At 41.1% G+C, this 13,381-nt stretch overlaps 1 non-coding gene across 1 annotated transcript; it reads right to left on the bottom strand.

The window, feature by feature from the left end:
• Window positions 1–12,975: 12,975 nt before the first annotated feature.
• On the bottom strand, window positions 12,976–13,047 carry TRNAC-GCA (transfer RNA cysteine (anticodon GCA)). Its single transcript has one exon. It is a non-coding gene; the product is annotated as a tRNA-Cys (tRNA).
• Window positions 13,048–13,381: the final 334 nt, after the last annotated feature.

The raw sequence follows: 13,381 nt of genomic DNA, 5'->3' as shown, positions 1-13,381 counted from the left end.
CTACCCTAGAGCATATTCATCCGTTACCTGAAGGTCTTTGTTAATATGTGTTTCATTCATTCACTATTAAGTAAGCACCTTCTAGATACCAAGTGCCCTGCTGGGAACTGCCCTGATCAAATAGGGTAGTCCCTACTCAATTTAAGTTTTTCTCAACATTGCAATTTCATTCTGTCTTCCTGTTCAGTTGGTTTATGATCTGCCATTGAGTTACCATTCATTTGACCATTCATACATTTTGCCTTCCCAAGAGCATTTCTTACTTTATTTTAAATCCCTCTATGGCTGAACCTGGAAACACAGTGAAACTGAAACTACATTGGACCATTTTGCAGAGAGATGGATATGGATGTATGAATAGATGGATAGACAGAGAGGTGAGTAGACAGGCGGATGGATAAACAGAGAGATGATTGATAGAGATATATTTCAGTGTGAGCTGTTATGTTGCACAGAAACATTAAATTGGAAGAAATGTAAGACATTTCACAGGTTCACAGATCTGAGTGACTTACTCAAGGTCACAGCTAACTGTTTTACAGTTGAGACTAGAAAATTGGCTTCCAACTCTTAGACAGTACTGTTTTGAACACGCAGTGATCTTTAACCCATATAATTCAGGCTCTATCTTCAGCTATCTAATCAGTAAGAAGTGGATGAAATACCAGAAGGATTCAAACATTTTAATAATAAAGTATGTATGAAACCTGCTGATTTCAGCATGCCCAAAATATATTCACAAAATGTTGAAACTTTCACCTGCTGTTTCTTGGGATAGCTATTCCAGGCACTAGCCCAGAACTTGGCTGTCATCAACACCAGAGAGATTTCAGAACTTCCTGTCCCTTCTCCTCTCCTGTTTTAATTACTTTGCTGGTGCTTCTTCATCAGCTGAGTTTCTACATTAAGGCTGAATACCAGGCCCAGCTCCAGAACTGCCTCCTGGATGAGGTGAACCCTAGGTCTGAGTTTGGAGGCCAAAAGATGAGTTCCTCAGTTCCTCTTGTCCCCTCCACCTTTCATATAAATTTAGTTTCAGAAACTACATAGACCTTTTTACATTTAAAAACATGCCTAATTTCTAAAAATCAGCTAATCAAAATTGAAGCAAAAGACTTGCTTTTTGGGGCAGACATCTTATTCACAGCAGCTTCCTTTTCTTTATTCATATCTTAAAGGCAGTTTCTTATTGATGTGTTACTTGTTTGTTTGTTTTTTTAATCACAGTGGCTGATATGTTTTAAAAATATAGCCACGAGTTCTGAAAAGAATCACAAATTGCAAACCTCAAATAGTTTGGGTCTGTGAAAGCAGGTTGCTCTTAACAAAGTGAGGCCCACAGCCCAGGCTCTTAAGGTGCAAACTTCTTTTCTTTGTTTTTGTGAATCATTGTTAGAAGCCAAGTCAAAGGGTGGATATGTTATCAAGGTCATAGATATTTAGAGTGTAGATTGGGGATTTAAGGCAGATCAGACATCTGATGGGTGGGGATACTAAAGACTACTCCTAGAGTTAGTCTCCCTAGCTATGTCAGTGCTGTGGGAAAAGGTAGCTTTAGTGGCTTTGTCCTCAGAGCTTCTGCTGGTGGAGCTGACCTCCTAGGCTGTCAAATCCTGGGCCCACTAATGTCCCCTCTGGTCCATGACAGTAGCCTTGAGAGTATCATTCATTCTACTCAGAAAGTTATGAGTAGAGAAGAGGAAGCAATGCCCTGTATCTGTCTCACCCTCAGTGCAAATTGGACTTACGGGGAGACAGGTTGGCACTCAGTATGCATAAGAACATTGCAACAATCAGGGTAGATCAGTTGGCTGTCAGAGAATGTTTGATGGGAGGATTTTTACGTGTTGTCTTTTATGAGTCTTTTGTCTCTCTTTAAGCGGAACAGCACGCTGTTTTTAGGGACTGAGGTCATTGTGTGAGGCAAGCTTGGGGCTGTTTTAGTAAACATTTTTTTTAGGACAAAATGTTTAGTTTTGTTCTCTTTTTTTGAGATATGGATTGTCTCTTGACCTTGTGACTAACATTACCCCTTGTTCCCTTGGTAACGGTTGCTGTACGTTGGGTTTTCGGATCTCTATTATTCCCGAAAGAAGTTTCTTGTACCACAGCCTATATATACTCATAGGAAAATCATTAAAGCACCTTTGCTTCATCAGAGCTTAGGTCCCCGGGTCTTTTTTGTCTCTCTCTCTCTCTATCTTTTTCTGGCTGACTTTCTGGAGCGTAGAGACCCGTCGTGCTCACTTTTCTGCCCGGGCTTGTAAGACCCCCTTGAGAGGGCGCCTGGTGCCTTCGTGAGCGATACAAGTCCTATGTCAAAGACTTTATTGGTCCTCTGCATAAACCAAGAAATATCAGCCTCTTTCTCTCTTTCACTTTCTTATCGTCGACTCCGTACCACCAGGTTCCAGTCCATTAAAAAACCCCAACAGTTGGCTGAAGTTTAAAGACTATCTTTTTAGATAAGAGGTTTAAAGCCTATCTTTCAAGGATTTGGAAAGGGGGTTCCTGTTTTGGATGGAAAGTTGGATAGATGACTTTTAAGATTCATAAAACTGAAAGGACTGTGATTTCCTGCATGTCGTTAACAAACATCTGTCATGCAGTTTATGAATACTATTTGATTCCATTTCCAAATTGGCTCCTTAGTGTACATGCAGACCAATAGCAAGGTCAGAATAGGCAACTGCTCCTAGGATTGGGTTTCAAAGGACTCAGGAAGGCACTGGGGAATAGAAACTGTCATAGTTACAGCCTCACTCTTTTACTTAAGGCTGTGTCCGCTGGGCAACGCAACTGTCTGGGAAAAGTAATGCACTGTTTCCAGTCATCTTGCCCCAGTGCACCGAGGCATAATGACTACAGAGTCCCGTGTTTAAGAGAATGAGCTTCGGGGCTTCCCTGGCAGTCTAGTGGTTAAGACTTCACCTTTCAATGCAGGGGATGTAGGTTGGATCCCTGGTAAGGGAACTAAGATCCCACATGCCTCTGTGTCAAAAAACCAAAAGCTTAAAACAGAAGCAATGTTGTAACAAATTCAATAATGACTCAAAAGAGAGAGAGAGAGAAAAAAAAAACAAGCTTTGCAATGAAACTTCCTAGGTTGGAATCCCTGTGTGAATTTTAGCAAATCTCTAGCCTCATCTGTAAAATGGGGATGCTTCTCCTATAGGGTTGCTGGGAGAACTAAATAAAATGCATGTCAAATGCTTAGAACAACACCTGGCAGAAAGTGAGAGACTGGGAAATACCAACTGTTATTTATTCTTTGGGTTGAAGGGTTTGATCAGACTCTCTCGAGAGTAAGTTTTGGCTTTGTGTAGGTGAGGGGCAAGAAGGGACTTTTACTTTAGGGAAGCCGGTTCTTTGAAGGGCTGGAGATAGGAACAAAGGGGGAGGAAGTTAAAGAAAGCAGAAACACAGTGCAGGGAATAACACCTTTTATTTTGAAATGTTGCCCAAGGAAGTCCCATCCTACCTGGTTTCTTGTGTTTCCATTTTGATGAGTAAAGCTCAGATAAAAAGTTTTGAGGATTCATCAGACTTGAAATGCATAGGAGACTCCCCAGCTTTTCAGTCTTTCAGCTTTTCCCCTCTCAAGTAAGACAAGTGGAGAGAATCAAAGCCCCCAGACGGAACGTGTTTACCATTAGGGCCTAATCTACTTCCTGGAAAATTATCCACAGATTTTAATTAAGTTCTTCTAAAGCCCAGTGAACCTAGAGGGCTCCACACAAAGGGGGAGAAACATCCTGCCAGGGGTGCACATTTCACGTTTCTCAGAGAAGTAGGGTGAACATTCTCCACTTGTGTCTTTTTCGTGACTGGGCCCAACTTTAGCATACTGTAAAGAAAATTCATGTCATGGTATGACGGGAGTCTTTGAAGCTTCCTTAAGTAGTTATTTTAACAACACGGGACAGTTGCTTCTTAGTTATTCCGCCCCATCCTGCCCCACCCCTACCTCTGCTCACGTACAATTTAAAAATTAATTTAGAGTACATGAGATCAGCGAAACAAGGGCATTAAATGGTGTCCCCCAGAAATGGACTTCTTGTACTCCAAAAATGTTCTTAGAAACACATGTGAGTTTCTTTGCTCTCAAATTAAGGAGGATTAAAGCCGCCAGACAGTTGTTGCTCAGTTCCTTCAGATCATGTGGCCAAGGCTGAAAGCCTTAAGTTGCTGGCATGAGCCTAAGTCAGTTGCCTGATCTCCAAATTAATTTTTGAATTAAATAATTGTCCCCCCTCTTTTTTTTCCTTCTAATTGAGACTTCCATTGAAAAATGCTTAGCAAACAGATGGAAAAACCCAGAACAAAAGGCTATTGTGGAATAATGAAATGGGGGTCATTTGAAACAGTTTTAGGTTAGAACTAAAGGTGCCATTGAATCTTTCTTTTAATCATACTTTTATTAACTATACAAATACTTTAAAATAAATTATAAGCATTGTAAACAAGAGACCCTAAAGGATGACTGAAAGAGCTTAGATCATTTCATGGTTGTATTAGCTTCTTTCCAGTGACACAGAACAAAGACTTTCAGGCAGAATAGCTTCACTTCTAACTTTGAAATAACAATGACATTATCTTACAGATCTTAAGCAAAGCTTTAATGACCTGAACACTCGTAAAATGTTTCTCTAAAGTAAAAACAAGAGATACATTTTAAATTCCCAAATGAGAAACAGCCACATGCATAAGAACAGTGAAGACAGACAAGTGTTTGAGTAAGGAAGCCATACTTGGAAAGTAAAGGTTTATTTGGGGAAAAAGAAGACAAAATATTAACATCAAGAATGTGCAAAAATTTCAAATGTGCTGAAGGCTTGCATTCAAAATGTTCAGTAAACTTCATGCTGAAAAAAATGCAGTATTGTGTAGTTATGCATATTTCAAAATTTTAAAGTCAACTTGATCAATAAAAGCAGTCCTAAAGCCAGTAATTATTGACAGTGAAATAAAAAGTTTGCCAAATTTATAATAAATCAAATATATTTTGACCAGGCATAGTTTGGTCACCAGACCCTTGGCAAGACTCTGTGTGTAATGAGTGATGGTTTCTCAGTTTTATCACCCTGAAGACCTTTTATGGATTGAGAAAAGGTAAAGGAATAGTTGTGAACAAATACAATTTCTCTTTTATGTATAATCATCATATTTATTATTTTTATATTTTTATATAATTTTTGGTAAGTTTCATTGTTTTCATTTTTTGGCTGCACCACACAGCATGTGGAGTCTTAGTTCCCCAGCCAGGGATCAAATCCATAAGCTCTGCATTGTAAGCATGGAGTCTTAACCACGGAACTGCCAGGGAAGTCTCATCATATTTATTTTTATTTATCATCATTATTACATTTCTGACAATTTTTTTTAGGGTTTATTAATTTATAGATTCTTAGAACAAGTACTATTTCTGACTTAGGTGCTGGAAAGCTATCTTGTGGCTCGATGAGTTAAAATTCTCAGAGCTCTTAGGATAGTGTCATTACATCCATGTAGGGTTAAGTTATAGCAACTTTATTAAAGAAGAATCATGAGTATGTGAGGGGAAGGGACAAGTCCTTGGAGCAGCAATCAAAAACCAGGGCAGCTTACTAGACCTGGCTATTTCAAGATTTTTTTAATCTTGAGTTTTCAAATGTTGACTGCAGACTCCTTTGTGACTAATCTGTATACAACTCTCATAGATCCTTAATGCCTTATTTTTCTTTTTCTTGCCATGTTGAAGTCCTCTTCTGGTCCAGCTGCAGAGATGATTTTTCACCAGCTTTCCCTGCCTGCAGAATATGATGTTAAAGAGACCCTGAGATGGGTGAAAAGATGAGAGTAGCCAGTTGCTCCAAATGGATTTGTTGGCCTCCTGATAGTCATCCCTTTACTCAAAAAATATTATTGCACACCTGACACTGTTGTCATGTATGGATGTGAGAGTTGGACTGTGAAGAAAGCTGAGCGCCGAAAAATTGATGCTTTTGAACTATGGTGTTGAAGAAGACTCTTGAGTGTCGCTGGGACTGCAAGGAGATCCAACCAGTCCATCCTAAAGGAGACAAGTCCTGGGTGTTCATTGGAAGGACTGATGCTGAAGCTGAAACTCCAATACTTTGGCCACCTGATGCAAAGAGTTGACTCATTGGAAAAGACCCTGATGCTGGGAGGGATTGGGGTCAGGATGAGAAGGGGACGACAGAGGAAGAGATGGCTGGATGGCATCACCGACTTGATGGACATGAGTTTGGGTAAACTCCGGGAGTTGGTGATGGACAGGGAGGCCTGGCGTGCTGTGATTCATGGGGTCATAAAGAGTCGGACACAACTGAGCGACTGAAATGAACTGACTGACACTGTTGTAGAGGCTGGAAGTATTTTAGTGAACAAGCCAGATAAAAATCTGGCCTCTTGGAATTTATATCATAGGAAAGTTGGAAGAAGAACAGACAATAAGCAAAGAGCTACATCAGAAGGTGATAAGTGCTATGCAGAAGAGTAAAGCAGAGATGGAGAGGAGGGAATGCTACAGAGACAGATGGTGATTGCAGTTTAGAACAAGAAACTCAGGAAAGGTTCACTGAGAAGTGACTCTTCAGCAAAGAAGTGTGGAGAGCATCCCTGTAAACATCTGGGGTGCGAGACGTCCAGTCAGAAGGAATAACAAGTGCATAGATCCTGAGGTGGAGTGTGCCTAGCATGTCCTAGGCATGTTAATGAGAATCAGAATCTAAACATGTTTCAGTGGATCAACCCAAACAAGATGGGATTTAGCAGGAGGGAACAAGGGCAGAGGGATAGTAGATGAGGTTAGAGAAGTAAAAAGGGCCCATTTGTAAAGGGTCTGGGCTATGGTGGGGACATTTTAGGTCCCCCTGAAAAAAGAGCAAAGAAAATTATCAACCACTATTGACTATCTAACAGATAAAATTGAAAAGACATGGAAAGGCTACAGATGGGAAATGTTTGCTGTTTAGAAGATGGAAGTTGTTGGATTAGGCAAATTATAGACCTGGGGCTAGCTTTTAAAGTAAGCAGTAAGGGAGTCCCATGGTGGTCTAATTGTTAGGATTCTGCACTTTCCCGGACTGGGCAACTGAGATCCCACAAGCGGCTCAGTGCAGCCACACAAAAAAAAAAAAAAAAGAATAATTAAAGTAAGGATAATGTAGTAAATATTTTAGATGTTGAAGGCCCTCTGGTCTTTGTTACAACAACTCAACTCTGCCTTTAAGGCATGAAAGCAATTGTTGTTTAGTCACTCATTCCTGTCCGACTCTTTGTGACCCCATGGACTGTAGGCCACCAGGCTCCTCTGTCCATGGGATATCCCAGGAAAGAATACTGGAGTGGGTTGCCATTTCCCTCTCCAGGGGATCTTCCCCACCCAGGGATCTAACCCGAGTCTCTTACATCTCCTGCATTGGCAGGCAGGTTCTTTACCATAGGCTTTCATAAGTGAAAGAGTGTGGCTGTATGCAGTAAAACTTAATTTACAATTACAGATGATGACCTGGATTTGGTCTGTAGGCTGTAGTTTGCTAGCTTTTGTATATAGACCAATACTTTGTGAGGACTTGGATAAGAAAGAAAAACCTCACCAAAAATAAACTGTGACAGAATCATCTCATTTCTTCATTTAACAGGACTATCAGTGTATTAGGATAAGTCAAAGGGAATTAAGATTATGGATCTGCACCTCACCAGGGCACTTAAGAAACTCTCAGCTTATTTTTCTGTGAACAAGATGGAAAAACTGTCTTGGATTCAAGAGTGTTTTTCTGCTCTGTGTCACAGACGCTGACCTAAGCAAGCTGTGTTGCCGAAGCTCCTGTGTCAGTTGGTTTCCAGCTGGGTTAGGCAAAGGTAGGAAGGGGAAGGGGGGTGTTTTTGCCTCTTTCCTCTGTGCCTTGGTTGGCAGCTCTAGCAGTGGCCGCTTTTCCTCCGTGGCTCCACTTCTCACTGCTCTGGGGGCTTACTAACCGGCCCCCATGGGTACTCCAGCCTGTGACTGGCAGTGGCTTCTTGTTGTCACTGCTCTTGTTTGCCTAACTATTCCCTGGTTGACACCGCAGGTCTTCTATTGCCTGGGAAACAATTCCCTTGTATTAGATTCTCTCTGTTTTAAGTACCCAGGGTAGTTTCTGTTTTCCTGGCTGGACCCTGACTGATACTGGGGCTAATTGACAAATATCACCCAAGAGGGAGGTTTAGACCCCGGTATTACCAGACACTTTTCTCTGCTTTCACCATTTTTATCAATAACTCGGATGATGGTGTAGTGGGTAGGCTAATCACACTTGCAAATGGCCTGGGGCTGGTTGGAAACGCTCCTTGGTAGATGGCAGAATCAGAATCTATATGTATTTCAATGGGCCAAATCTAACAGAAAGGAATATGTGAAGTCCTGCACCTGGGCCCAAAAATCAAGTATGGAATGGGAGAATTGTGACAGTAGTACCTGAGAGCCTCAGGGTTTTGGACTGACATCAAAATGGGGCCAGAATTTAGCGAAAAGATTAAAAAGCCACAGGGAGCACTAGTTGCATTAATACTTCAATACAGAGAAAAAGAGAGTTAAGTAGACTCTTCTCTATTGGCCAGACCATCTTGGAGTGTTACATTTAGTCTGGGGCACAGCATTTAAAAGTACTATGGATAAAGTAGCTTCAGACACAGGAAAATCATGAAATAGTAAAAGGAAGTGTAAGTTATTGAAAGAAACTAGAAAGAAGCAGTCAGAGCTATAGGTAGGAATCAAACATTTCCAGGTCTAAAAGGATACCAGGCCAGCAGTGGTTTTATAGAACAATACATTCACTGATACCTCTTTTTTTTGGAATGGGCAGAGGGTGAACATTCTCCTCCATGACAGTAGATAGATACTCTACTATCTTATATTTTTATATTAGAGAAGCTGTCCTTCTGTCCACAAATTTTCTTGCTCTTGTGCATGTCCCTAGGCAGTCATTGACAAAAGAGCTTGATTTTGCACATAATCAATGGCTCAGGAATCAGTTATTCTAAGCTCCGATTCCTTTTGTGACCCTGGATAACTCATTCTTAAATTGTCTCCATTTCCTCACCAAACAAACAAACAAACAAAACCACCTGCCAAGGAGATTCTGCTGCACACTTGGCATATATCAGCCTTCCAAAGTTTTACTAAACTTTTTTTCCCCTTTTCCTGCTTCTTGCTCTTTATGTACTTTGCAAAAATCAGAAGCACCAATATCCTGGGGTCTTTAGGCAGATGCCATGAAAAGAAAGGAATATGACTATAACTAGGACAAAATAAAGAATATTTTTTATTCTTGATATCCCATGCTGGCGTTAGCACCCAGCCTCATTAGAAAGACCGTCGCTGTTGTTAGGTTGCCATACTTCAATTGTATGCTTTCTTCTTTTCTTAGTTGGTAAGACTTTTTTGTAAGGTTGAATATTTAGCCTGCATTGTGTTCTAATAGAAATTTCATGTAATTCTGAACCCCAAGCTGTTTTTTCTTTGCACTCTGATTCTTAGCTATGGGATGCCTTTGGTCCGGCCTGTTTACCTAGTGACCACTTCCTTCTCTTGATTCTTTGAGAAAAAAAAAAAAAAGAAATTGACTGACACCTTTTCTATACATATAGAATCAACCTGCAAAACTTAGTTAGGAATTACTATTTCCTGTTGTTTCCTAATAACCCTGAACTCATTAGCACTTACACTGGATATCTTAGTGTGTTTATCATGGGTAGGTTAAAGGAAAAACAATTTAATAATGTTTAACCTAGTATTTTGTGCTGTTTTGATGGATTTAGGAAAAACTGTCAGTGTTGATGCTCTAATGGGTACTATGAATTACTATGAATAAATTTTCTTTGTGATATAGTTGCCATGCTTGAGAAATTCTAACATAATCAATGTAATTCTGCAGTAAGAACACTAGATTTATACAGCATACGCCATTGTTCACTTTAAACATTTTATAACCGGAAGAGATCTTAGTGATTATGCAATTTCTATTACAGATAAGAAAACTGAGATGCAGAGAGATAGAGTGAATCTCCTAAGTCTGCCAGTGAGCAGTTCCCTTCTAATTGGCCAGCACCCTTTCTACTATATCAGCTCAAGGAAATTCTCCCAGTTCCCCTCCCATGTTCTCATGTGTAAACATAACATGCAGATTGATGTTAACTAGCCTATTGTGGTGATCATTTTGCAGTATATACAAATAGCAAGTCATTGTGTTGTACACCTGAAACTAACATAATGTGATACGTCAACTGTACCTCAATAAAAAATAAAATTTTAACGCAGATCAGAAATAGTATTGTAACACTGAAGAATTATGCTTCTGTCAGTTTAAACTTGGGACTTGTCTATAATCCTAATCTTGTGAGCTGAAAATGCATGTAGATTTGTAGACATCACCTATTTCTTTTGCACAGAGGTGCCCTTAATTATAAATTGCATAGTTACAAAATTTTATATATACTGAAAGAACTCTTTCAGACTTATTTAGATACTGATCTAAGATGCCTTACTCTTGTGTTTAAATAAAAAGAAGATATAAACAAGACCAGTGGTATTTCTAGAACTTCCTTCTTTGCAGTGTTCAATTCTTCTGAATCATTTTTGGGCTTGTAGTTGTTGCCATACATGTTTTCTCCACCCAGTGTTCTTTGCGCCACCAGGAATAGCAGTGATGTGGGATTTCTGGAAAGAGTGCTCTGTTAGAGTCTTGGGACTTTTTTCCCAAGCCACAGGCATCCTTCCTGCAAATATTGATGTGCATATCCAGGTAAAGACAACTGTGTCTCTACTGCCACCTGGTAATAGCAGGTGTTAAAATGCTCAAAAAATTAGGGAAAAAATAAAAGAAAAGAAGAGAAAGGAGAAAGAAGGAAGAAAGGGAAAACACAAGGAAATCTTAGAAGCAGCGTCATATGGCATGCCATTTGACATTTGTTCCTAGCAATTCTTCTCTGTTCATTGTATGATTGTTTACATGAGTGTGTGTGTGTTACTAGCATCTCCAAAGAATTCTGACTAATGCATGGGGCACCACACAGCATATTCAAAGAATATTCTATAGGTTTAAATATATGCAGGACAGTAAAAAGAAAAAAATTGCTTGCATTGTCAGATAACTTTCTTCACCAGCGTGGACTAAAAGGAATATTGAGGAAACAGAAAAGGAAAGAACCAAGCCACAAGACATAGTTTATTAAAAAAAAGTTGGAGTTTTGAAATTTAGTCTGTAAAGTACATTCAGAAACTAATACCATGTTTTCCAGTGAAACCAATCCCTAGCTCCTTCTGCAGGCGCTGCCAACAATGTGGGTCAGTAATGCTCTCTATGCCACTGAGCATGGACAAAGTCCCCAGTCTCCCATAGACGCCCCCATAGACATTGCCATGTGCTGGGACAACACACCTCTGAAACCTACTTGCCAAGCTGGCTGACACAGGAAGGAAGCAAATAAATAAAGCAAGCTTGCTTTCTATTTCCCACTCCAGTCACAGCACGTGACTTAGGAGGAAAGGTTAGAATGTAGTTTGTCACTTGCCTTTCACAGAAACTGCCACGGTTACTTGGGTAGGCAAGTCTTTAAGGAAAGCTCAGGAGTTTGGTTGATGGAAATGTGTGTGTGTGTGTGTGTGTGTGTGTGTGTGTGTGTATTTACCCATCAGCTAGGGTAACTACATAATTTATCCTTTAAAATGAGACATTTTTTAAACTGAAAGGGACACTAGTAATTAACACTCAGGAACAAGTGCAGTCTTGTCTATTAATAGTATAACTTGGATAGTGATTTTTATTCAACCTGCTAGCTTCCCCTAGCTAGCAGTGGTAAAGAACACTCCAGCCAATGCAGGAGGTGCAAGAGACATGGGTTCAATTCCTGGGTTGGGAAGATCCCCTGGAGAAGGAAATGGCAACCCACTCCAGTATTTTTGCCTGGAGAATTCCATGAACAGTGGAGCCTGGTGGGCTACCGTCCATGGGGTTGCAAAGAGCTGGACATGACTGAAGTGATTTAACAGGCACACGATAGTGCTTTTTTATTCAACTTGTTAGTCAGACTTGCTGCCACCAATAAACTGTGAGCCCCGTAAGGCCAAGGTTCAGCTCTTCTTCATGTTCCCAGGGCACTAGAGTGATGCAGGTGCTCGGTGACTGTTGAGTATCACAGAAAACAGCATGACCAAGGAGATGGTTGTGAATAACACACAAGAAAATGATGGACCTTTTCATTTTTTCACGTGGTGTGTGGCCACCCATGCTTCCTGAGCAGACCTCTCAGAAGACTTGGCAGATACACAGTCAAACTCCAGAGCGGAAGAGGCCTGACAAATCATCTGACACACACGTGTGCACAGTCATCACTGTCTTGCCGGTTGCTGGGCAGACATGGGGGTACAACTTCCATGAGACTTAAACAGGGTTATCTCTATCAGAGGCAGGTGACATAAAGCAAGCTTTGAGACTTCCTCAGGGACCCACACCCAGATCCTGCTGTGTGTGTGTGTGAGGGGAAAGGTTGTCTGACATCTCAGTGTTACTAGCTGGCATAGGGAAGTGTCTAGGTTTTCAGGCAAGTTGCTGCCTTCCCTTCTCCCCCTCCCTGTGAGATGTCCTTCTTTATGGAAGGAAAGCAGCATCTCAGAATCAGGTGTCCCAGACATCACAGCCGCCACACAAGGAGGGATTAGAAGCATGGTGGACCATTCCCATCACATCTCTGTCAGGGAGGGACTCCAGCCTTGGAGGACCCTGCTCTTCCTGTCCCTCCCTCCTCTTCCTTCCGTTCTTAAAAGTTCCTCACCTTAGTCCATGTGCCTCTGAGTCTCTAGCAAGATTGTTGTTTAGTCACTAACTCGTGTCTGACTCTTTGTGACACCATGGACTGTAGCCTGTCCTCTGTCCTTGGAATTTCCCAGGCAAGAGTACTGGAGTGGGTTGCCATTTCCTCCTCTAGTGGATCTTCCCAACCCAGGGATCGAACCTGGGTCTCCTGCATTGCAGGCAAATTCTTTTACCACTGAGCTACCTGGGAAGCCCACTGGAGTGGGTTGCCATTTCCTTCTTATTCTGGCAAGATGAACTTATTTTTATATTGTTTCCTTTTGTCTCCTTTTCTCTTTACTTTCCTTCCCTAAGGAGGTGGAAAGCTAAGGTGGAAGGGAACAGGAGCAGAAAGTGTCATGGAAGTTTTGGGAGGGCACCCCCTGACTGAACCCTGCTGCTAATGGAGCAATAATGGGGGTGGGGTTGAAAGAGTCAACCAATATGTTCACACTAAAGCCCCAGGTGCCTCATTCTTGGCAGGGTTTCCTGAGCTGGAGTGTGATGGGGAGTATTCCCCCTCCCAGAAAGAGAACTCGTGACAG

Source organism: Odocoileus virginianus, chromosome 6, assembly GCF_023699985.2.
Source record: "Odocoileus virginianus isolate 20LAN1187 ecotype Illinois chromosome 6, Ovbor_1.2, whole genome shotgun sequence".
NCBI classification, from domain to species: domain Eukaryota; kingdom Metazoa; phylum Chordata; class Mammalia; order Artiodactyla; family Cervidae; genus Odocoileus; species Odocoileus virginianus.
The sequence above is the reverse complement of the archived record's forward strand: the minus strand, read 5'-3'. Positions and strand labels throughout refer to the sequence as shown.